This window comes from Ranitomeya imitator, chromosome 4, assembly GCF_032444005.1.
Source record: "Ranitomeya imitator isolate aRanImi1 chromosome 4, aRanImi1.pri, whole genome shotgun sequence".
In the NCBI taxonomy this organism is placed as follows: domain Eukaryota; kingdom Metazoa; phylum Chordata; class Amphibia; order Anura; family Dendrobatidae; genus Ranitomeya; species Ranitomeya imitator.
In genome coordinates, this window is record NC_091285.1 from 327,312,327 (window position 1) to 327,335,307 (window position 22,981).

Consider the following 22,981-nt stretch of genomic DNA (forward strand, 5'->3'; position numbering starts at 1 on the left):
GAGATCCGACAGCCAGTATGAGGTTTACGATGCGATTCTCGCCCGAGAATTATGGCAATCTGTCTCTGCCCTAAGGAGTACGCTGAACAGCTTTTCCTTTTTTATTACTTTGTTATTATTACTAACAGCACACTGCTTTCCATAACAGAATAGAGAAAGCCTGTTTAAGAATTTTTACGCAACAAACCAAATTAGTTTTATCTTTACACTGGATTAAGTCTTTCAATACCTCAATATTGTATGCTCATAATGGTCTAATAGTGTTAATAACACATTGAAGTTGGGATATAGTCAACCAGCCTTCCATGAAACTCTCGCAGATACATTTAAACCACAGAGAATTGAGAAGCATTAACTATGTAGTAAAGGATGACAATCATTTCTTATACCTCGGCACACATTTCTTATGGTTGCCATGTGGAATTACTTATGATATGACAGTATACCTTCTCCATGTACAGCTGCTAGCGTAATGCAGAACCTTACCTCTACTCTACTCTGCATCATTTCCTATAATTTTCCACTGGGTGTTGGTTACTTTTGGATTTCTATTACCGTATATACTCGAGTATAAGCCGAGATTTTCAGCTCAAATTTTTGGGCTGAAAGTGCCCCTCTCGGCTTATACTCGAGTCAAGGTGGGTGGCAGGGTCGGCGGGTGAGGGGGTGAGGGCGCTGAGGCATACTTACCTGCTTCCAGCGATCCTGGCGCTCCCCGCCTGTCCCACGGTCTTCGGTGCTGCAGTTCTTCCCCTCTTCAGCGGTCACGTGGGACCGCTTATTAGAGAAATGAATAGGCGGCTCCACCTCCCATAGGGGTGGAGCCGCCTATTCATTTCTCTAATCAGCGGTGCCGGTGACCGCTGATAGAGGAAGAAGCTGCGGCACCGAAGACAGCTGTCCGGGGGAAGGAGCCGGACGCCGGGACCAGTTAAGTATAGCATATTTACCTGTCCCCGTACCAGCCGCCGGGCGCCGCTCCATCTTCCCGGCGTCGCTCCGCTCTTACTGTGCAGGTCAGAGGGCGTGATGACGCATATAGTGTGCGCGGCGCCCTCTGCCTGAACAGTCAGTGTGCAGAGACGCCGGGACCGTGAGCTGCAAGCAAGAGAGGTGAGTATGGAATTTTTTTTTTATTGCAGCGGCAGCAGCGGCACAGATTTATGTGGAGCATCTATGGGGAAATATGAACGGTGCAGAGCATATATGGCACAGCTATGGGGCAGTATGAACGGTGCAGAGCACTATATGGCAGAGCTATGGGGCAGTATGAACGGTGCAGAGCACTATATGGCACAGCTATGGGGCAGTATGAACGGTGCAGAGCACTATATGGCAGAGCTATGGGGCAATATGAACATGCAGAGCACTATATGGCAGAGCTATGGGGCAGTATGAACGGTGCAGAGCACTATATGGCACAGCTATGGGGCAATATGAACGATGCAGAGCACTATATGGCACAGCTATGGGGCAGTATGAACGGTGCAGAGCACTATATGGCAGAGCTATGGGGCAATATGAACGGTGCAGAGCACTATATGGCACAGCTATGGGGCAGTATGAACGGTGCAGAGCACTATATGGCACAGCTATGGGGCAGTATGAATGATGCAGAGCACTATATGGCACAACTATGGGGCAGTATGAACGGTGCAGAGCACTATATGGCAGAGCTATGAGGCAGTATGAACGGTGCAGAGCACTATATGGCACAGCTATGGGGCAATAATGAATGGTGCAGAGCACTATATGGCACAGCTATGGGGCAGTATGAACGGTGCAGAGCACTATATGGCACAGCTATGGGGCAGTATGAACGGTGCAGAGCACTATATGGCACAGCTATGGGGCAGTATGAATGGTGCAGAGCACTATATGGCACAGCTATGGGACAGTATGAACGCTGCAGATCACTATATGGCACAGCTATGGGGCAGTATGAACGGTGCAGACCACTATATGGCACAGCTATGGGGTAGTATGAACGCTGCAGAGCACTATATGGCACAGCTATGGGGCAGTATGAACAGTGCAGAGCACTATATGGCACAGCTATGGGGCAGTATGAACGGTGCAGAGCACTATATGGGGCACAGCTATGGGGCAGTATGAACGGTGCAGAGCACTATATGGCACAGCTATTGGGCAATAATGAACGGTGCAGAGCACTATATGGCACAGCTATGGGGCAATAATGAACATGCAGAGCACTATATGGCACATCTATGGGGAAATAATGATCTATTTTTATTTTTGAAATTCACCGGTAAATGCTGCATTTCCACCCTAGGCTAATACTCAAGTCAATAAGTTTTCCCAGTTTTTTGTGGCAAAATTAGGGGGGTCGGCTTATACTCGGGTCGGCTTATACTCGAGTATATACGGTACTTGTAAAAGGAACTAATAATACAATAAGGGATGCTATTGGTAATAATAATATTGGTGTTGATCTGTTTTATAATCATTGCAGTGGTTCAAAATATTTCATTTTCAAGTATTTTAGAACAATTGGCACATTTTTGACAAGTACAAGTAAAACCTGAATTATTACATTATCAAATCATATTATTCCCATATATTTTCCGATATCAGACATGTGACACTGAAAATAACATTCAAATGATTGCAGATTGTGAAAAGCAATTTCTGTAAAGCACAATGACCATGTCAAGGTTTTCTAAATCAGTAAGTCACTTCTAAATACTGTTATACAAAATAAATTATCAGGATTGTCAAAGCAAAAAAAAAAGAGTTATTTTAAGGAGGAAGTCCAGCTAAAATATTTGGAGAAATGACCTTAAACTAGTAAGAAGGCTGGCTAAGTCTCTGCGCAATAGATAAGTCAGCCCCCTTCTCAAATAATAGGGTTAACATAGCTATGGAAAGAAACCAGACCACTTCACATAAAGCTCCAGTCACATTTCTTCTCCCGGGACTAGAGCTTGTAACTGTAATCTACTATATAATTGTCTAAGGGTCACTTCCGTCTTTCTGTCCGTCTGTCTTTCTGTCTGTCATGGATATTCATTGGTCGCAGCCTCTGTCTGTCATGGAATCTAAGTCGCTGATTGGTCTCGCCAGCTACCTGTCATGACTGCCGCAACCAATCAGCGACGGCCACAGTCTGATTAGTCCCTCCCTACTCCCCTGCAGTCGGCGCCCGCTCCATACTCCCTGCAGCCATTGCTCACACAGGGTTAATGCCAGCGGTAATGGACCGCGTTATGCCACGGGTAACTCACTCCGTTACCGTCGCTATTAACCCTGTGTGACCAAGTTTTTACTATTGATGCTGCCTATGCAGCGTCAATAGTAAAAACATCTAATGTTAAAAATAATAAAAAAATAACAAATCATTATATACTCACCTTTCGCGACGCTCCGGTGACCTCCGGCAGGTTCCGGTGCCAAGAATGGTATGGGAGGACCTGCCATGATGTCACGGTCATGTGACCGCGATGTCATCACAGGCCCTGCGCGAGAAGGACCTTCCATGACGTCACGGTCATGTGACTGTGACATCATCACAGTGCCTGCGCGCCTGCGCGAGAATGACCTGCCGTGACGTCACGGTCATTTTACCGCGACGTCATCACAGGTCCTGCGCGCCTGCGCAAGAATGACCTGCCATGACGCCACGGTCATGTGACTGAAATACAAGGGGCCCTCGGAAAGTGAGTATATGTTTATTTTTTATGTTTTAAACTGTGACATACGTGGCTGTGCAATATACTATGTAGCTGGGCAATATACTACGTGACTGGCCAATATACTACGTGACTGAACAATATACTACATGGCTCTTTGCAGTATACTATGTCACTGTGCAATATACTACGTAACTGGGCAATATACTATGTGGCTGGCCAATATACTACGTGGCTGGGCAATATACTACGTGGCTCTGTGCTGTATACTACGTCACTGGGCAATATACTACGTAACTGGGCAATATACTACGTGGCTGGGCAATATACTACGTGGCTGGGTAATATACTACATCACTGGGCAATATACTATGTAACTGAGCAATATACTATGTCACTGGGCAATATACTATGTAACTGGGCAATAAACTATGTGGCTGGGCAATATACTACATGGCTGGGCAATATACTACGTGGCTGGGCAATATACTACGTGGCTGGGCAATTTACTGCGTGGCTGGGCAATATACTGCGTGGCTGGGCAATATACTGCGTGGCTGGGCAATATATTACGTAGCTGGGCAATATACTACGTGACTGGGCAATATACTACGTGGCTGGGCAATATACTACGTGACTGGGCAGTATACTATGTGGGCTGTGCAATATACTGCGTGGCTGTGCAATATACTATGTGGCTGTGCAATATACTACATGGACATGCATATTCTAGAATACCCGATGCGTTAGAATCGGGCCACCATCTATTCAACTAATATTAGCTTAGTTAATAATTTTTATTTTTCCTGATCCATCTCACTAATGTGTATTCAAATTGTAGTTTTTGATGATACAATAAAGTAATAGTAGAGCTCCAGTCAAAATGATCTTGAATTACAGTATGTCATATACAATCAAAATGAGATCATAATGGTGGCCTGTGGTCATAAACCACTGATTTAAGACTACGAGAGGCTTGTAATACATGCCTAAACCTTGGCAATTTATGTTATTAGGAATCTGGCACATACCTAAAGGGAACTGGTCAGCAGGATTTTGCCCCCACTCCGAGACAAACTATTTAAATGTGCATGTAGCTATGTCAAAGACAAGTCCAACAATACCTTTACATCCTCAGTAGTTTGTTCCTCCATTACTGATAAATCAGCATTTCAATTGATATGTAAATGAGACTGAAGAGCTATTTTTAGATCTGAAGACATTGTCACTCCAGCTCTATTACGTGCTGAGTGCTGCATCATCCTTCTTGACTTCATGAAAAGCCATCAGTCAGACCAGAGGGGGTAGCGCTAGGCGGTGAATAGAACTGGAGTGACAAAGGCTTCAGATCAACAAATAGTCCCTCAACCTACTTTGCATATAACATCAAACACTGATTCCTCAGTAAGGAAAGAACTGATTGGTCAAGTAAATGCATTGCAGGAGCTACATACACATGTAAATAGTTTGGGGTAGGAAATCCTGCTGACAGATTCCCTTTAACCTCTTCACCCGGAAGCCATTTTCTATTTTTGTGTTTTCCTCCCTTTCTTCCGAGAACCATAACATTTTTATATTTCCTTCAAAATGGCAGTATGAGGGTTTGTTTTTTTTAGGAACAAGTTGTACGTTTGAATGACACCATTGATTCTACCATGCAATAGATTAGAAAACGGGAAACATATTCCAAGTGCAGAGAAACTGCAAAGATATTGCAAATCCTCAATTTTTTTTTATTTTTTATTTATTATGTTTACTATATGGTAAAACTGATCTTCCAATATGATTCTTCAGGTTAGTATAAGTAAGCAGATACCAAACATGTGTAGGTTCTTTTTTTATTTAAGTAAGTAAAACAAATTCCGAAATTTGTATAAAAAAAAGTTTTTGCATTTGTCGCTTTTTTCCGAGAACTGTAGCATTTCCAGATTTCGGAATCTGGGGCTGGGTGATGTCTTAATTTTTGCACACTGAGCTGAGGATTTTACTGATACCATCTTGGGGTAGATATGATGTTTTGATCACCCAATTGCAACATTATAGAGGCCAAAAAAAGTAATTCTGGTGCTTTTGATGTTTTTCTCATTACACCGTTTACCAATTGTAAAATATTAATATCTCAATAATAATAAAATATAGAAGATTACTTAACCTATTTACAGAATCCAACTAGAGAGAGACTAGCAGAGATTCTGGGTAGTGTGTGTCTGAGTTATTCTGAGCATCTTGGTCTATACATATGTTGGTTGTATGTCAAGGCTAGATGACACTTGTCAGAACTGCCAAAATGTGGCTATATGTAGATGACAAATGTCTCTTTAAATGGACACAGGTAATATGTTTAGGCATTTTTTAAATGAGCTAATGTACAGAACCAATATAGATATTCTGCAAGCTACTAGGTTCTGCTAATATGGTACGAGCTATGAACATAGCGGTAGATCACCATATGTGGTTAGGAGATAGGAAATAGGAACCAATGTAAGGGGGTCAAATGGTATATAAACCGTCTGCTCTGACTGTTGGGCAGATCTTTCATTTCTTGGGAATCTCCACATGGACCATGTCATACCTCAAGACCATATGTAAGATCAATTCTTGATTTCTCTTTTATAATCTAATACTTAATTTGTGTGCTATGAACTTATGAATTTACTTTTTCTTCATTTTTGTAATCACTTTTTGAATGGACATTAAACAAGATTTGTTTTATCTACACAATTCAATATTGCTTTCCTTTTCTATTATCACCGTAGTATTATTTGAAAAAATAAGGAGGAGTTATTTTTTCTAACATTATGGCGAGCTTCAGCCAGATCTGATTTGTTTACTTTTTGTGTGGAATCCATTCTCTTGCACACGGGGAGGGGAGCTTTGGTAAACACCTGTTGTTCAAGGCACAGGAATTCCACTATATCACGTCACAAGAGTCAGACTGAGCCTACAGACGAGTGAGGATTCGTGTCTTCAAAGAGCTGCATGTCCTATCCAGACGGAGGTCTGAAAAATCAGTGAAAAGACACAGAGGACCATCCATTGACGGTTGGATCAATCCAGGAGAGGAAAAGATATTCCATAGGTGAGAAAATGGATCTTATTCATGATTATTCTAAGAAAAGTAATATAGAGTTTAAGTTTGTTTATAGCCATACAGATTCACAATTATGGTCTAGTTTGTATAGTCAATGTGAAGCAGAGAATATTAAAATTGATAAGAAGTTTTTTTCAGTAAAAAAGTTACAAAGGAAACTTCAAAATGTCATGCACATGGTCCGAGTGTACAATAATTTAGTTTCTGAGAAAACTGAAGCACAAACACATGAAATATGTACTATCACACAAGACACTGGTCATACTGACACACAAGGTGACACACATGAATCTGACGGGAATTACTTTGATTGTCCAAATTTTTTTACATTGTCATAACATATTGAACAATTGGAAGATCAAATTGATACTTGAACAGAATTATTGTCCAAATTGCGACAAGATATAAGAAAGGCTTCTGTTGTGACACGATCAAACCAACAAGACAAGCAGACAAGGCTGCTGCATCATTTATACCAGACACACAAGATCCAGATGTTTCATTACAAGATATAAAAGGCAGATGAATTACAACAGAAAAATTCCATAACAGAGCAGCACGCATTAATCTGAAAATACACGATCAGTTAATGAAAATTGTAAAAGACATTAGAAAACTTCAATGACAAGATGGATGCCTTTTATAATGCAGACATTTTTGAATCAAACACAGACAAATTCAATCATAATGATGAACAAAAACCTTTTGCCTTGCGCAGGCGTGTACTACGGAGGACAGAGAATGAACTTCAATCCAACATTGCGGCCAGCATGCAGCCAGCGGGTAAGGAAAGGGTGAATCAAACAACCGAAAACTCCACCCATATGACCAAAAACCGGTCCCGCCAAATTCAGGTGACAGGTTCCCTTTAAAATGCAACACAAGGTTAGAGTTACCTTCGGAATCTCTGTTAATATGGACCAAAGATAGATTATTTTTGGGAAGTTTTTCAAATGGTAGAACAAATGTTATACACAGAGGTCAATCCGGTAATGTGAGATGGTTGAATAAGAATTTTATTTTTTCTATAGATAATCTATCTCCTAAGGATTCTGGACTTTACCAATGTTGTGTTTTAACGAAAAATAATTACAAACAATGTAAAGATGTAAATGTAAATATATGGTCAGCAATACATAATGTTTGCACACAGACAAGATTTCAACCATCTACTCCTTTCCAAATTAACCAATTCCAATCTAAACCTCTATTATGAGATGGAGTGTTTATGACTATGATATGGACTTTTAACATGTCTAACTGGAAAATCTCTTCTAGATATCCCCAGTGTCAATCACATCTCATTAACATGGAAATTGGAATAGAGCAATGATTTGGGAAAAGAACCCCAGCACAAGTTAAGGTACCGTCACATTTAGCGATGCTGCAGCGATCAAGACGATGCCGATCGCTGCAGCGTCGCTGTTTGGTCGCTGGAGAGCTGTCACACAGACAGCTCTCCAGCTACCAACGATGCCGGTACCCTGGTAACCAGGGTAAACATCGGGTTACTATGCGCAGGGCCGCACTTAGTAACCCGATGTTTACCCTGGTTACCAGTGTAAATGTAAAAAAAACACAAACACTACATACTTACATTCCGGTGTCTGTCCCCCGGCGCTGTGCTTTCCTGCACTGACTGTGAGCGCCGGCTGGCTGTAAAGCACAGTGGTGACGTCATCACTGTAATCTGCTTTACGGCTGGCCGGCGCTGACAGTGCAGGGAAGCAGAACGCCGAGGGACGCGACAGACACCGGAATGTAAGTATGTAGTGTTTTTTTTTTTTACATTTACACTGGTAACCAGGGTAAACATCGGATTACTAAGCGCAGCCCCGCGCTTAGTAACCCGATGTTTACCCTGGTTACCAGTGAAGACATCGCTGAATCGGCGTCACACACGCCGATTCAGCGATGTCTGTGGGAGGTCCAGCGACGAAATAAAGTTCTGGACTTTCTGCTCCGACCAACGATGGCACAGCAGGATCCTGATTGCTGCTGCGTGTCAAACTCAATGATATCGCTAGCCAGGACGCTGCAACGTCACGGATCACTAGCGATATCGTTCAGTGTGAAGGTACCTTTAGAAGTAAGAGGGGAGTGTTAGAAGTTATTTTGGGGGGATTAGGAACAGTAGGAAATCTAATTCAGGGGTCCCCAACTCCAGTCCTCAAGGCCCACCAACAGGTCATGTTTTCAGGATTTCCTTAGTATTGCCCAGGTGATAATTGCATTACCTGTGCAAAACAAAGGAAAACCTGAAAACATGATCTGTTGGTGGGCCTTGAGGACTGGAGTTGGGGAACACTGATCTAATTGACACTATAGACATATGTACACTTACATCAGATCTGGAAAATATTGGGTATATTGGAGGTAAAGGGGTAAAGATTCAGAAAAGTTTGAATCAAGTCCTTGAAAAGATGGTTTTGAACACTGCTGCTGTATTGGGATCTTCTGTATCACATCTACAAGATGCTACTTTAGCTGTAATACAAAGTGAACAGGAATCTCAAGTGGCCAAAACATGTCTAGAAATTCAGATTAAATATTCCACCAATCTGAAAATGATGCAAAAGCATTACAAAGTGGAATTACACCTTTAGGATTAATGAGAAATTTGCCTACAGAATATAATTTTGCATTAAATCATACAGATTTGTGGGTAAATAAGTGGTTAGGATGTGAACAGAACACTTGTGTAGGAACATCACTGATTCCAGTATCAGGAAGAAAAGAAACCCTGGTTCCTATAACTGTCCTGGGAATTCCTGTTAGTCATGCACAATTGTTATATTACACTGGGGAACACAATTTTTTAAGAGTTAGGTCAGACAACTGTTCTTAATTAATTTTTGGATGCTGAATCCAGAAATGATCTCAGTTTTTCTCTATCACGTCAAGTTTTTAAACTATAGGATTTTTGTCTTCTCAAAACTATGTAAACTACTGTACCTAAAAAGTGTTTTTTTTTAAATAGTACAAATATGAACAAAAAATGAAATGTATAAGAAATAGGCATGACAAAGTTGTGACTACTCTTACATGTTGCCACGTAGCTCTATATGAGTCGAATTGTAATCAGATAACAAGTCTTATTACAGATATCAGTGCAATTGTGCTTCTCTGGCAGGTAAGTTGTGGAGGAAAAACTTGACGTGCTAGAAAAAAACTGACTACATTTTTGGAATCAGCATGCCAATTTTAGTATAAATCAGCTCAAAAACCTAACTCAACAGAAATTTTTTTTCAAATTGTTCCCCTGTGAATTATCAATTACAGTACACAGATTTTGCATTTGACGGTACAAACACTGAACAATTAGACATTTCTTCATGCTTAAATTTTGTTTCTAAGGTAATGTGTCTACCTGGACAGGATAAAGTCATTTATCATTCATGTTTCCATAATCATACCTCATGTCATGACAGAGTTGAGAATGTACACACGATACGTGACTTGGTGACACCAATAAGCGCTAATAAGATTTGTTTCCAAGTTATGTCAGAAAAAGAAGTTGTTTCTGCATTCTTTTCATCCTGTGTACATGCTAAAAATCTGACAATAGGTTTATATTGTATTGAGGGAAATGTGAAAACTCTCTCAAAGAAGGAAGGAAGTATTAATATTACGTTAATAGGTTCAAGAAATCTAAAAATCCTTCTACTACAATTCAGTTTGTCCCAAATAAATAATTTTCCTTGGGATAAGTGGAGAAATGAGATAAAGAAAGACAAGGGTTTGTTAAATTTGTTAACAAAACAGCTAAAAGAAGCTGAAATTGTATTCAGACATGAGCAAGGGAATTTAAATGATATTGAACATGATTGGACAAGTATGTCAGGCTCATCTTGGTGGAGAAATTTAGGAAAATCAGTAACTAGTTGGTCACAGTCTTCAGCGAAAATGGCAGCAGGAAATGTATTATCTAATCCGATTGTTATTATATTTATTATAGTTTTGCTGTGTATAATATATCAAATAGTTATTATGTCTAAAATTAAGAACATTTATAAAAAGAGAAAGACAGAAATGAAAAAGGAAGATGACATTTTAATAGAAATGTTAAAAAGAAAAATATAACTCTCTGATTTAATTTTAGTCTTCAAAATTCAGATGACATTCAAAACAGATGTTGATACAAGGTTTTCAGAATAAAGAATGAATGTGATACGAATGGTGAGAGAAAGAGTTTAGGATTGATTATGATATTTCTCAAATCATAATCAGGGGGACTGTAAAATATTAATATCTCAATAATAATAAAATATAGAAGATTACTTAACGTATTTACAGAATCCAACTAGAGAGAGAGACTAGCAGAGATTCTGGGTAGTGTGTGTCCAAGTTATTCTGAGGATCTTGGTCTATACATATGTTGGTTGTATGTCAAGGCTAGAGGACACTTGTCAGAACTGCCAAAATGTGGCTATATGTAGATGACAAATGTCTCTTTAAATGGACACAGGTAATATGTTTAGGCATTTTTGAAATGAGCTAATGTACAGAACCAATATGGATATTCTGCAAGCTACTAGGTTCTGCTAATATGGTACGAGCTATGAACATAGCGGTAGATCACCATATGTGGTTAGGAGATAGGAAATAGGAACCAATGTAAGGGGGTCAAAATGATATATAAACCGTCTGCTCTGACTGTTGGGCAGATCTTTCATTTCTTGGGAATCTCCACATGGACCATGTCATACCTCAAGACCATATGTAAGATCAATGCTTGATTTCTCTTTTATAATCTAATACTTAATTTGTGTGCTATGAACTTATGAATTTACTTTTTCTTCATTTTTGTAATCACTTTTTGAATGGAAACTAAAGAAGACTTGTTTTATCTACACAATTCAATATTGCTTTCTTTTTCTATTCTCACCGTATTATTACTTGAAAAAGTAAGGAAGAGTTATTTTTTCTAACACGAATCGGATTAATTTATTTTGTATTTTGATAGCTCAGACATTTCTGAACACAGCAATACCAAATATGTGTATTTTTTAATTCTTGTTTTACTTTCAATTGGGCAAAACGGGGGTGATTTGAACATTTGTGTTTTTTAATTTTTTTTATAGTTTTAAAAACTTTTTTTTAACTTTTTACTATATTTAGTGTTAGGAGTCGAGTTTCCTCTGCTGCACAGGGGGAATCTCAATCCGTGTCTGCTGCGGTCTCCCATCCGGTATCGGCCGCAGTGGGCTCTGCTCAGCGGAGACGTCGCTCCCAGCGTCTCGCTGGGGCTAATTCGGTGCATAGGGTCACTACTGCCTTTTCTGGCTTTCCTATGGTACCCTGCACTGATCTGCGGCGAGCGAGCCTCTCTGGGACTAAGTCCTTGTTTACTCACACTGAGCATGCCCAGGGCAGCGTCTCCCATTGGAGGTCGAGGGCCACATGTTCGGTCACATGCTCAGGTGCTGCAGTACATTCCATTGGTCCTTCTGGAAGGTCCTGAAAGGGCAAAACATGCTTAGGTACTGCAGCACTTTCCATTGGTCCTTCTGGAAGGTCCTGAAAGGGCAAAAACTTCAGTAGCAGCTTCCTGTGCTGCAACTATATAAACTGCGCATGACCGCACGGCCATGCGCTAGTATCGTCTTTTGCTATATGCTTTGCGCCAATGTGGTCATGTGTTTGTATGTGTTCAGGGACCCGGCTGAAATAAGCCCCTAGAATGCTGGCACCTCCGGCGAGGAGATTGTGTATAAGTGTGTTCAGGGACCCGGCTGAAATAAGCCCCTAGAATGCTGGCTCCTCCGGCGAGGAGATTGAGTATGCATGCATGACCACTCACTGCTCACATCTGGGTAGTTGGCCTGTGCCTCTGTGTAAGTCTAACAGGGCACAGAGCTCACCTCTCGCGGTTACTCTGTGAGGCTAACAGAGTTAGTATATACCGCCATATAGAGCCGCCATTATTTAGCAGCAGGTACTTTCCTGCACGGTGGATCCCGGGTTGCGAACGCACCAATTCCTTTTAATAAACAATATATTTGGTGCGTTCCGCCAACCCTAACAGTATACTAGCGCCAGGATCTGGCTAAGTAATGGTGGATGAACAGCGATTGCAGGGGTACATCCAGCTGCTGGAGGGCCGGTTGGCGTCTCTTGAGCGTGCAACCTCGGCGGTGGATGTTACCGCAATAGCTGTTCAGGCTGCTAGCGTGGCTGCAGCAGCTTTACCCACTGCCACCTCTGTTCCGACCCTATCTCACCTTCCTTTGCCTGAGAGATACTCTGGGGACAGTAAGTCCTGTAGGGGTTTCGTGAGCCAATGTGGTATACACCTCGAGCTTCTGGCTGCACGTTTCCCTACTGAGCGGGCAAAGGTGGGATTCATAATCTCTCTCCTGTCGGACAGAGCGTTGGAGTGGGCTACGCCGCTGTGGGAGCGCAACGATCATGTAGTGCGGAGTGTTCCTAGGTTTCTGGACACTCTGAAACAGGTCTTTTTAGGACCACAAGTCACCCATGATACAGCGCTCCAACTGCTGGCTTTGACTCAGGGTTCAACCATGGTCAGCCATTTTGCTGTTCACTTCCAGACATTAGCGTCTGAGTTGGAATGGCCAGATAAAACCCTCATTCCCGTATTTTGGAGGGGGCTGGCTGACCATGTGAAGGACGCTTTGGCCACTAGGGAGATTCCCGCCACACTGGAGGAGCTCAAAGCCGTATCTACTCATATTGACCTCCGTTTTAACGAGCGGAGGTTGGAGCGAGCCCAGTGTAGGCAGAGGTTTCGGCTGGCTCCCACCTTCGCCAAACCTTTGGAATCTCCAGTCCAGTCATCCGAGTCATATGAGGCCTTAGAGGTGACACGAGCGGGATCCAAATCTCAGTCTGCCCGTGCACCTAAGGTCCGTCATGTTTGCCAGCAGTCAGGACATCTTGCCTCCAAGGGTCCTCAGCGGTCGGGGAAACGTCAGCGTCTAGTGGCAGTTGGAGGAGGTACACTAGACACGGCGACGTTTGCCTCAAAGTTGTCCTTCAAGGGGACAATTACCATAGGCCCATCCACTCTTATGGTCCAGCTATGCGTGGATTCTGGGGCAGAGGGTAACTTTATGTCTTCCGCTTTTGCCCAGCGTCACGCAATACCCTTGGTGATGCTCGCCAAGCCGGTAACCGTTCGAGTGGTAAATGGGTCAACACTACCTTCACAGATTACCCACCAAACCATTCCTTTCACGCTATCTGTGTCTCCATCACATCAGGAGATAATCTCCCTATTAGTCATTCCTGAGGGAATTGATGAGGTCCTGATGGGGATACCATGGCTTCGCTACCATTCTCCTCATATTGAGTGGTCCTCTGGGAGAATTTTGGGTTGGAGTAAATCTTGCAAGGGTAGATGTCTGAGGGAGTGCGTTCAGGTTGCTACTACACAGGTACCCGCAGATCTTTCCTCTCTCCCCAAGCACTATTGGCCCTATGCAGACGTGTTCTCCAAAAGAGCTGCGGAGACCCTTCCGCCTCACCGCCCCTATGACTGTCCTATTGACTTCTTGCCTGGTGCTGAGCCTCCCCGGGGTCGAGTCTATCCGTTATCTCTCCCGGAGACGGAGGCAATGTCCCAGTACATCCAGGAGAATCTGGCAAGAGGATTCATTAGGAAGTCAGTGTCACCGGCAGGGGCAGGGTTCTTCTTCGTACAGAAGAAGACTGGAGACTTACGTCCATGCATAGACTACAGGGGTCTTAACGCCATCACCGTTAAGAACAAGTACCCACTACCCCTGATATCTGAGCTGTTTGATAGGCTACGGGGAGCGAGGGTATTTACAAAGTTAGATCTGCGGGGTGCTTACAACCTGATTCGCATCCGTGAGGGGGATGAATGGAAGACGGCTTTTAACACCAGGGATGGGCACTATGAATATCTGGTGATGCCCTTCGGGCTCTGTAATGCCCCAGCCGTTTTCCAAGACTTTGTGAATGACATCTTCCGGGATATGCTCACCACCTCGGTCATAGTCTATCTGGATGATATTCTCATCTTCTCTCCAGATATTGACTCCCATCGGAGAGATGTTCGCAAAGTCTTCGACCTCTTACGGGCAAACTCCCTCTACGCCAAGTTGGAGAAGTGTGTGTTTGAGCAGGATTCCTTGCCTTTCCTTGGTTATATCATCTCTGCCCAGGGTTTGGCTATGGATCCTGCCAAGCTACAGGCTGTAATGGACTGGCAAGAACCCCATTCTCTTAAAGCAGTGCAGCGCTTTATGGGGTTCATTAATTACTATCGCCAGTTCATTCCACACTTCTCAACTTTGGTAGCTCCCTTGGTTGCCCTCACCAAGAAGGGAGCAAATCCCAAGTTGTGGTCAGAGGAGGTCTCCAAAGCCTTTCTCTCGATCAAGTCACACTTTGCTAGCGCTCCCATCCTACATCGCCCCGATGTTGATAAGCCATTTATCTTGGAGGTGGATGCTTCATCCGTTGGTGCTGGAGCAGTCCTTTTCCAAAAGGATGCTCAAGGTCGGAAGCATCCTTGCTTCTTCTTCTCCAAGACCTTCACACCAGCGGAGAGGAATTATTCCATCGGGGACAGGGAGTTGCTGGCAATGAAGTTGGCTTTTTCGGAGTGGAGACATCTCTTGGAGGGAGCTCGCTTTCCCTTCCAAGTCTTCACTGACCACAAGAACTTGGTGTATCTTCAAACGGCCCAGCGGCTGAATTCTCGCCAGGCTAGATGGTCCCTGTTCTTCTCCCGGTTCCATTTTACTCTTCATTTCCTCTCCGGGGAGAAGAACGTTCGTGCTGACGCTCTCTCCCGCTCCGTGGTGTCATCGGAGGAAGAGGAGGAGGAGCCTTGGCTTATTGTCCCTTCTGAGAGCCTGAGAACTGTAGCTCCGGTTTCGCTAGAGTCTGTGCCCCCGGGCAAGACTTTCGTACCAGCTAACTTGCGACCGGAGGTTCTCTCTTGGGCTCACTCCTCCAGAGTGGGTGGGCATTTTGGGACCAAGAGGACATCTGAGCTTCTGGCGAGAACATACTGGTGGCCGCATATGGCCCGAGATGTCAAGGACTATATTCAGGCGTGCGTTTCTTGTGCCCAGAATCGGTCTCCTCGGCAACGGCCTGCTGGGTTGCTTTACCCTCTACCGGTGGCAGACAGGCCCTGGGAGATGGTCGGGATGGACTTTGAGGTGGGTCTACCCAAGTCGCGTGGCTGCTCCATTATTTGGGTTGTCACCGACCACTTCTCCAAGATGGTGCATTTGGTGCCGCTTCCTCGGTTACCCTCAGCATGGGCCTTGGCGGTGTTGTTCATTAAACATGTTTTCCGTTTGCATGGTATGCCTGATAAGATTGTCAGCGATCGGGGTCCCCAGTTCGCATCTCGGTTTTGGAGAGAGCTCTGCCGTTTACTCAGCATAGAGTTAAACCTCTCCTCTGCATACCATCACGAGACGAATGGGTTGGTGGAGAGAACCAACCAGACTCTGGTGACATATTTGCGACATTTCGTCTCTGCTAGGCAGGATGACTGGGCATCTTTGCTACCTTGGGCGGAATTTGCCCTGAACAACGCCGTAGCCGATTCCACTGGTCAAACTCCTTTTCTCCTTAATTACGGCCAGCATCCACGTGTCCCTGTGCCCATGCCTGTGTCATCCACCGATTCTAGGGTGGCAGACTGGGCGGTGGAGGCACGTGACATCTGGGACAGCACACAGGATGCCATTCGGGCCTCCAAGGAGAGAATGAGGGTTTCGGCTGATACACACTGGCGCCCCGCTCCGGTCTTTGCTCCTGGCGACTTAGTGTGGCTCTCCGCCCGTAACATCAGGCTGCAAGTTGAGTCCACTAAGTTTGCTCCTCGCTACATTGGCCTGTTTAAGGTTCTGGAACAGGTCAACCCTGTGGTCTACCGTTTGGCTATTCCTCCACGCCTTGGTATCACCGATACTTTCCACGTTTCCCTCTTAAAGCCCGTTCATTTGTCCCGGTTTTCCGAGTCATCTGCTGGGACATCGGATTCATCCACGGATGAGTTTGAGGTGAATGCTATTGTGGGGTGCAAGGTGGTATGTGGCAAGAAATTTTATCTGGTGGACTGGAAGGGTCACGGCCCAGAGGATAGAACCTGGGAGCCTGTGGAGCACATTCGGGCTCCGCTGCTTATCGCAGCTTTTGATCGTAGTGAGGCTCAAGGAGGGGGGGCCCTAGGAGGGGGGGTAATGTTAGGAGTCGAGTTTCCTCTGCTGCACAGGGGGAATCTCAATCCGTGTCTGCTGCGGTCTCCCATTCGGTATCGGCCGCAGTGGGCTCTGCTCAGCGGAGACGTCGCTCCCAGCGTCTCGCTGGGGCTGATTCGGTGCATAGGGTCACTACTGCCTTTTCTGGCTTTCCTATGGTACCCTGCACTGATCTGCGGCGAGCGAGCCTCTCTGGGACTAAGTCCTTGTTTACTCACACTGAGGATGCCCAGGGCAGGGTCTCCCATTGGAGGTCGAGGGCCACATGTTCGGTCACATGCTCAGGTGATGCAGTACATTCCATTGGTCCTTCTGGAAGTTCCTGAAAGGGCAAAATATGCTCAGGTACTGCAGCACTTTCCATTGGTCCTTCTGGAAGGTCCTGAAAGGGCAAAAACTTCAGTAGCAGCTTCCTGTGCTGCAACTATATAAACTGCGCATGACCGCATGGCCATGCGCTAGTATCGTCTTTTGCTATATGCTTTGCGCCAATGTGGTCATGTGTTTGTATGTGTTCAGGGACCTGGCTGAAATAAGCCCCTAGAATGCTGGCACCTCCGGCGAGGAGATTGTGTATAAGTGTGTTCAGGGACCCAGCTGAAATAAGCCCCTAGAATGCTGGCTCCTCCGGCGAGGAGATTGAGTATGCATGCATGACCACTCACTGCTCACATCTGGGTAGTTGGCCTGTGCCTCTGTGTAAGTCTAACAGGGCACAGAGCTCATCTCTCGCGGTTACTCTGTGAGGCTAACAGAGTTAGTATATACCGCCATATAGAGCCGCCATTATTTAGCAGCAGGTACTTTCCTGCACGGTGGATCCCAGGTTGCGAACGCACCAATTCCTTTTAATAAACAATATATTTGGTGCGTTCCGCCAACCCTAACATTTAGTAGTCCTCTCAGGAGACTTGAAGTTGCAATCGTCCGATCACTTGCGCTATGTCTACAGCAGATATCACAATCTCCTATGGCCACAAACCACGAGTCCTCAGCAGACCCCCAGCTTTCATGAAAGCCCTTTGGCGCCCCGTGATCACATGCACTAATGGGCAGCTGCAATGATGCACTTCTGGCTGGCGCATGTTAAATCCTGCTGCCAAGATTTACAGCGGGATTTAACAGATTAACAGCCACAGGCGGAGCACCAATTAAATCAGCTGTTATTTGCCGGGAACGATGTGGGCTCAGCGTCGGAGCCATCATTAAAGTCAGAGACATGACATATGACATAAATATACATCATATGTTATGAAGAGGCTAAAGAAAATGTTCTTAGATTTGAATTCATCCTTGTATAGAATGTTGCATGAGATTTCAATTTTTGAGTACAAGGTTACAGATTTCACCTTGATACCTTAAATGGATTCTGATATTTTCAGCAAGAATTTTCACACATCAAAATTGCCAGTTAAATATAGTATAAAAGAGGAATACTGTATGTGCTCCTATGTTCTGCCTAGTTGGTGGTTTCACAGATAAACAAAATTAAATATACTGAGAAAAAGAGAATAATTTTGGATGGAGTTATCCATTATTACACATACAGTATATTATTGCTGAATCATTAATATTAGCATATATTTTTCTGTAAAATACAGAGTTACTCTGATAAATAAAATAGTATAAGCAGTACATGAGCAAGATGAATCCCAAGACTAATTAAAAATATAAAAGCTGTGCAGGTCAACCAACGATGATCTAAGTAATCTAAAAATGATGTACTGTGAGTAGAGATACCATAGTGGATGTGCTCTTTTATATGCACAAGACATTAAAATTAGCACAGTCACGTAGAATTAAATTGTTGCACATTCACATATTTTCCAGACAGTAAATGTCTCATCATCCGATTAGTTGCCAGTTGGATATGTGTTCTTCTTGACACATGGTTAATACTTGTGCGAGCAGAAACTGACAACCTACCATCAACACAGAGCTAAAAAAAAATATGTTGCATGAATTTCATTTGAAATCTATGTCACTCATGTGAATATGTAAATTAGTTCAATTTGGTTTCTCATTGTATATAAACATGAAAATATACTGTACATTCAAATAAAAATGAAATTACCTTATTATTAAAATGGTATTATAATAGTATTGCCTTGAATATATTGGCTTGACCAAACTTTCTACACTGGTAATTCTTCTCTTTTTCATTAGGTCTATGACATCATATACTTAAAAACAAACTAGCTGAATCCTTTGAGGCTCTAGGTAGAAACAGGATCAGCATTAAAACTACAATTCTATTTCATTGCAAGGTTCCTGACAACCTAGCTCCACCACCTTTTCAACTCCTGGCCCAGTTGCTCTGTTCCTCCCTCCTGCCAGAGATTTTGCAGTGATATAGAATTGTAGTTCTAATGCTGTCTCATGCAGGGAGAATTTCTTGTTTCTACATAGAGCTTAGAAGGATTCAGATTATTATGACTGTATCTGCCATCATTTTACAATTCAAATTGAATGTAGCTAAAGTTTTCACATCCAGAGTTTGGATAATAGACTTATACAGTATTACATAAAGAAAACCTGTCATTGAGATTTTATACACCAGACCAATGGCATGGCCGAAAGTGTTGGCACCCTTTAAATTGTTCCAGAAAATGAAGTATTTCTCCCAGAAAATTATTGAAATTGCAAATGTTTTGTAATACACATGTTTATTTCCTTTGTGTGTATTGGAACAACTCAAAAAAATAAAATAAAAAAGGAAATTGGACATAATTTCATGCTAAACCTCCCAAAATGGGCAGGATAACATTGTTGGCACGTTACCAAAAATGTGGGTAAACAACTTTGTTTCAAGCACATGATGGTCGTTCAAACTCAACTGTGGCAAGTAACAGGTGTGAGCAATATGAAAATCACACCTGAAACCAGATAAAAGGAGAAGTTGACTCAATCTTTGCATTGTGTACCACACTAAGCATGAGAACAGAAAGAGAAGAGAACTGTCTCAGGACTTGAAAACTAAAATTGTTGAAATATATGAAAAATCTCAGTTACAACTTCATCACCAGAGATCTTGATGTTCCTTTGTCGTCGATGCGCAACATAAGCAGAAAGTTTACAACCCATGGCACTGTAGCTAATACTCCAGGACTTGGAAGGCAGAGAAAAATGATGAATGGTTGCAATGCAGAATAGTCCGGATGGTGGGTAAGCAGCCCCAATTAAGGCCCAAAGAAATTCAAGCTGTCCTGCAGGGTCAGGGTGCGTCAGTGTCAGCATGAATTATCTGTCAATATTTAAATGAAATGAAAAACTACGGCAAGAGTCCTAAGAGAACCCTACTGCTGACACAGACATAGAAAATTTTGACTGTAGATTACCAAAATGTCTGTGATTTATAACCGAAAAAATTGGATAGCAGAGCAAATAATGTAAAAATTATGTACCTTTATCATGACAATTAACATAAAAAAGAAATTTTTATTTTTTGAAAAATAAATATAAAACTCAAAGGGCAGCGACACCTTAGTGCCAAGTTTGTTAGATGTCGAATTCCCACGTCTGCACAGGGGGAATCTCTAACCACCTCCACTGCGGTCTCTCAATCTTCTCCAGCCGCAGTGGAGCCTGCTCAGCAGAGACATCGGGCCCAGCGTTTGGCTCAGGCAGATACTGTGCGCTTGGTTACTGCTGCCCTTCCAGGCCCAGCCATTGTAACCAGCACTGATCAGCGGCGGGCAGACGCTCCTGGGACGAAGTCCTGCTTTTCCTCTACTGAGCATGCCCAAGGGACGACCTCTCATTGGAGGTCGGGGGTCACATGCTCAGGTCCTGTAGCAGCTCCCATTGGACCACTAGGAAGCTCCCGAAGTGCTTCCGTCACAAAAGGTTTGCATGGCCGCACGGCCATGCGCTAGTATAAACTTGATAATGTGTGTGTGTAGATGAATGACTGTCGATGGATGAAAGCTCCTTAATCATTCCCAGTCCTTAGTTTTTGACTGCTCCCAAATGGTGGAAGCTATCTAGCGCCCGACAGTGCTACCTGCACACTTAGCACATGTTACAGTGCCTTTTTGCAGTGCCCGCCTGCACCATGCACAATCAGTGTGCTTTCCTGACAGCCTGTCAGTGTAGGGTGGGAATTCCCGCTTGGACTCTGCATCTGACTCGGGGCGTCCTCAGGCGTGGGCTCAAAAGCCACCGAGGGTCAGAGCGAGTCCAATCACCAGTTTAGTGGGGGTGATTTATAGGGATCCCACTAGTGTCTTGCAGCTGCACCCTGTGACTGCAAACAGGGTGCAGCATATTTTAGTGACTCTGCGAAGCAACAGAGTTCGCTTCCATTCACACTGGGTGAAGTGTAACCCACGTGTGAACAAGTGTCCATCTGCCATTACTCAGCAGCAGGTACCATCTCTGCACGGTGGACCCCAGGCTGCGAACGCACCTCATATCTACCTCTTCATTTTTTGGTGCGTTCCACTAGCCCTAACAACATTTAAGCAGGGCTGTAATACATACAGTGGGTACAGAAAGTATTCATACCCCTCTAAATTCTTCACTCTTTGTTTCGTTGCAGCTATTTTGTAAATTCAAAAAAGTTCATTTTTATCTCATTAATGTACACTCTGCACCCCATCTTGACAAAAAAAACAGAAATGTAGTAAATTTTGCAAATTCATTAAAAAAGAAAAACTGAAATATCACACGGTTATAAGTAGGGTTGAGCGACTTTTACTTTTTTAGGGTCGAGTCGGGTTTCGCGAAACCCGACTATCTCAAAAGTCGGGTCGAGTGAAATCGGCCGATTATGGCGAAAAGTCGGGGATCGACCGAAACACGAAACCCAATGCAAAGTCAATGGGAAATCTATCTTTTTTTCTCTCTCTCTCTCTCTCCCCTCCGTCCCTGAACAGAAAAGCTGGTGTTACACATTGCAAATCGCTACAGCGCACAAGCGAGAAGATGGCGATAGGCGTCCACGCCCCTAAGACCTATGTCATCACTCTGCCCACGCTCTTTCATTGGCTGAAAAAATGGCACCAAACGCGTCATACGAAACGCGACTTTGGCGCAAAGATCGCCGACCGCATGGCCGATCCCACACTAGGATCGGGTCGGGTTTCATGAAACCCGACTTTGCCAAAAGTCGGCGACTTTTGAATTTGTCCGATCCATTTCGCTCAAGCCTAGTTATAAGTATTCAGACCCTTTGCTCAGTATTGAGTAGAAGCACCCTTTGAGCTACTACAGCCATGAGTCTTCTTGGGAATGTTGAAACAAATTTTACACACCTGGATTTGGGGATCCTCTGCCATCCTTCCTTGCAGATACTCTCCAGTTCCATCAGGTTGATTGGTGAACATTGGTGGACAGCCATTTTCAGGTCTCTCCAGAGATGCTCAATTGGGTTTAAGTCAGGGCTCTGGGTGGGGCAGTCAAGAATGATCACAGAGTTGTTCTGAAGCCGCTCCATTGTTATTTTAGCTGTGTGCTTCGGGTTATTGTTTTGTTGGAAGGTGAACCTTTGGCCAAAGTCTGAGGTCCAGAGCACTCTGGAAGAGGTTTCCATACAGGATATCGCTGTAGTTGGCTGCATTCATATTTCCTTCAATGACAACCAGTTGTCCTTTCCCTGCAGCTGAAAAACACCCCCATAGCATGATGCTGCCACCACCATGTTTCACTGTTGAGATTGTATTGGGCAGGTGATGAGCAGTGCCTGGTTTTCTCCAAACATATCTTTTAGAATTTTCACAAAAAAAGTCTATCTTTGTCTCATCAGACCAGAGAATCTTATTAGTCTTAATCTGGGAGTGTTTTTTAGCATACTCTATGCGGGTTTTCTTATGCCTTGCACTGAGGAGAGGCTTCCGTTGGGCCACTCTGCCATAAAGGCCTGACTGGTGGAAGGCTGCAGTGATAGTTGACTTTGTGGGAAATTCTCCCATCTCCCTAATGCATTTCTGGAGCCCAGTCACACTGATCTTGGGGCTCTTCTTTACATCTCTCACCAAGGTTCTTCTCCCACGATTGCTCAGTTTGGCTGGACAGCAAAGTCTAGG

At 43.7% G+C, this 22,981-nt stretch overlaps 1 protein-coding gene across 2 annotated transcripts in view; it reads right to left on the minus strand.

Annotated features, from left to right (window-relative positions):
- The window catches only part of GRM8 (glutamate metabotropic receptor 8), a 2,054,171-nt gene that overhangs the window by 1,393,016 nt on the left and 638,174 nt on the right, over window positions 1–22,981 (minus strand). The window lies entirely within an intron of this gene.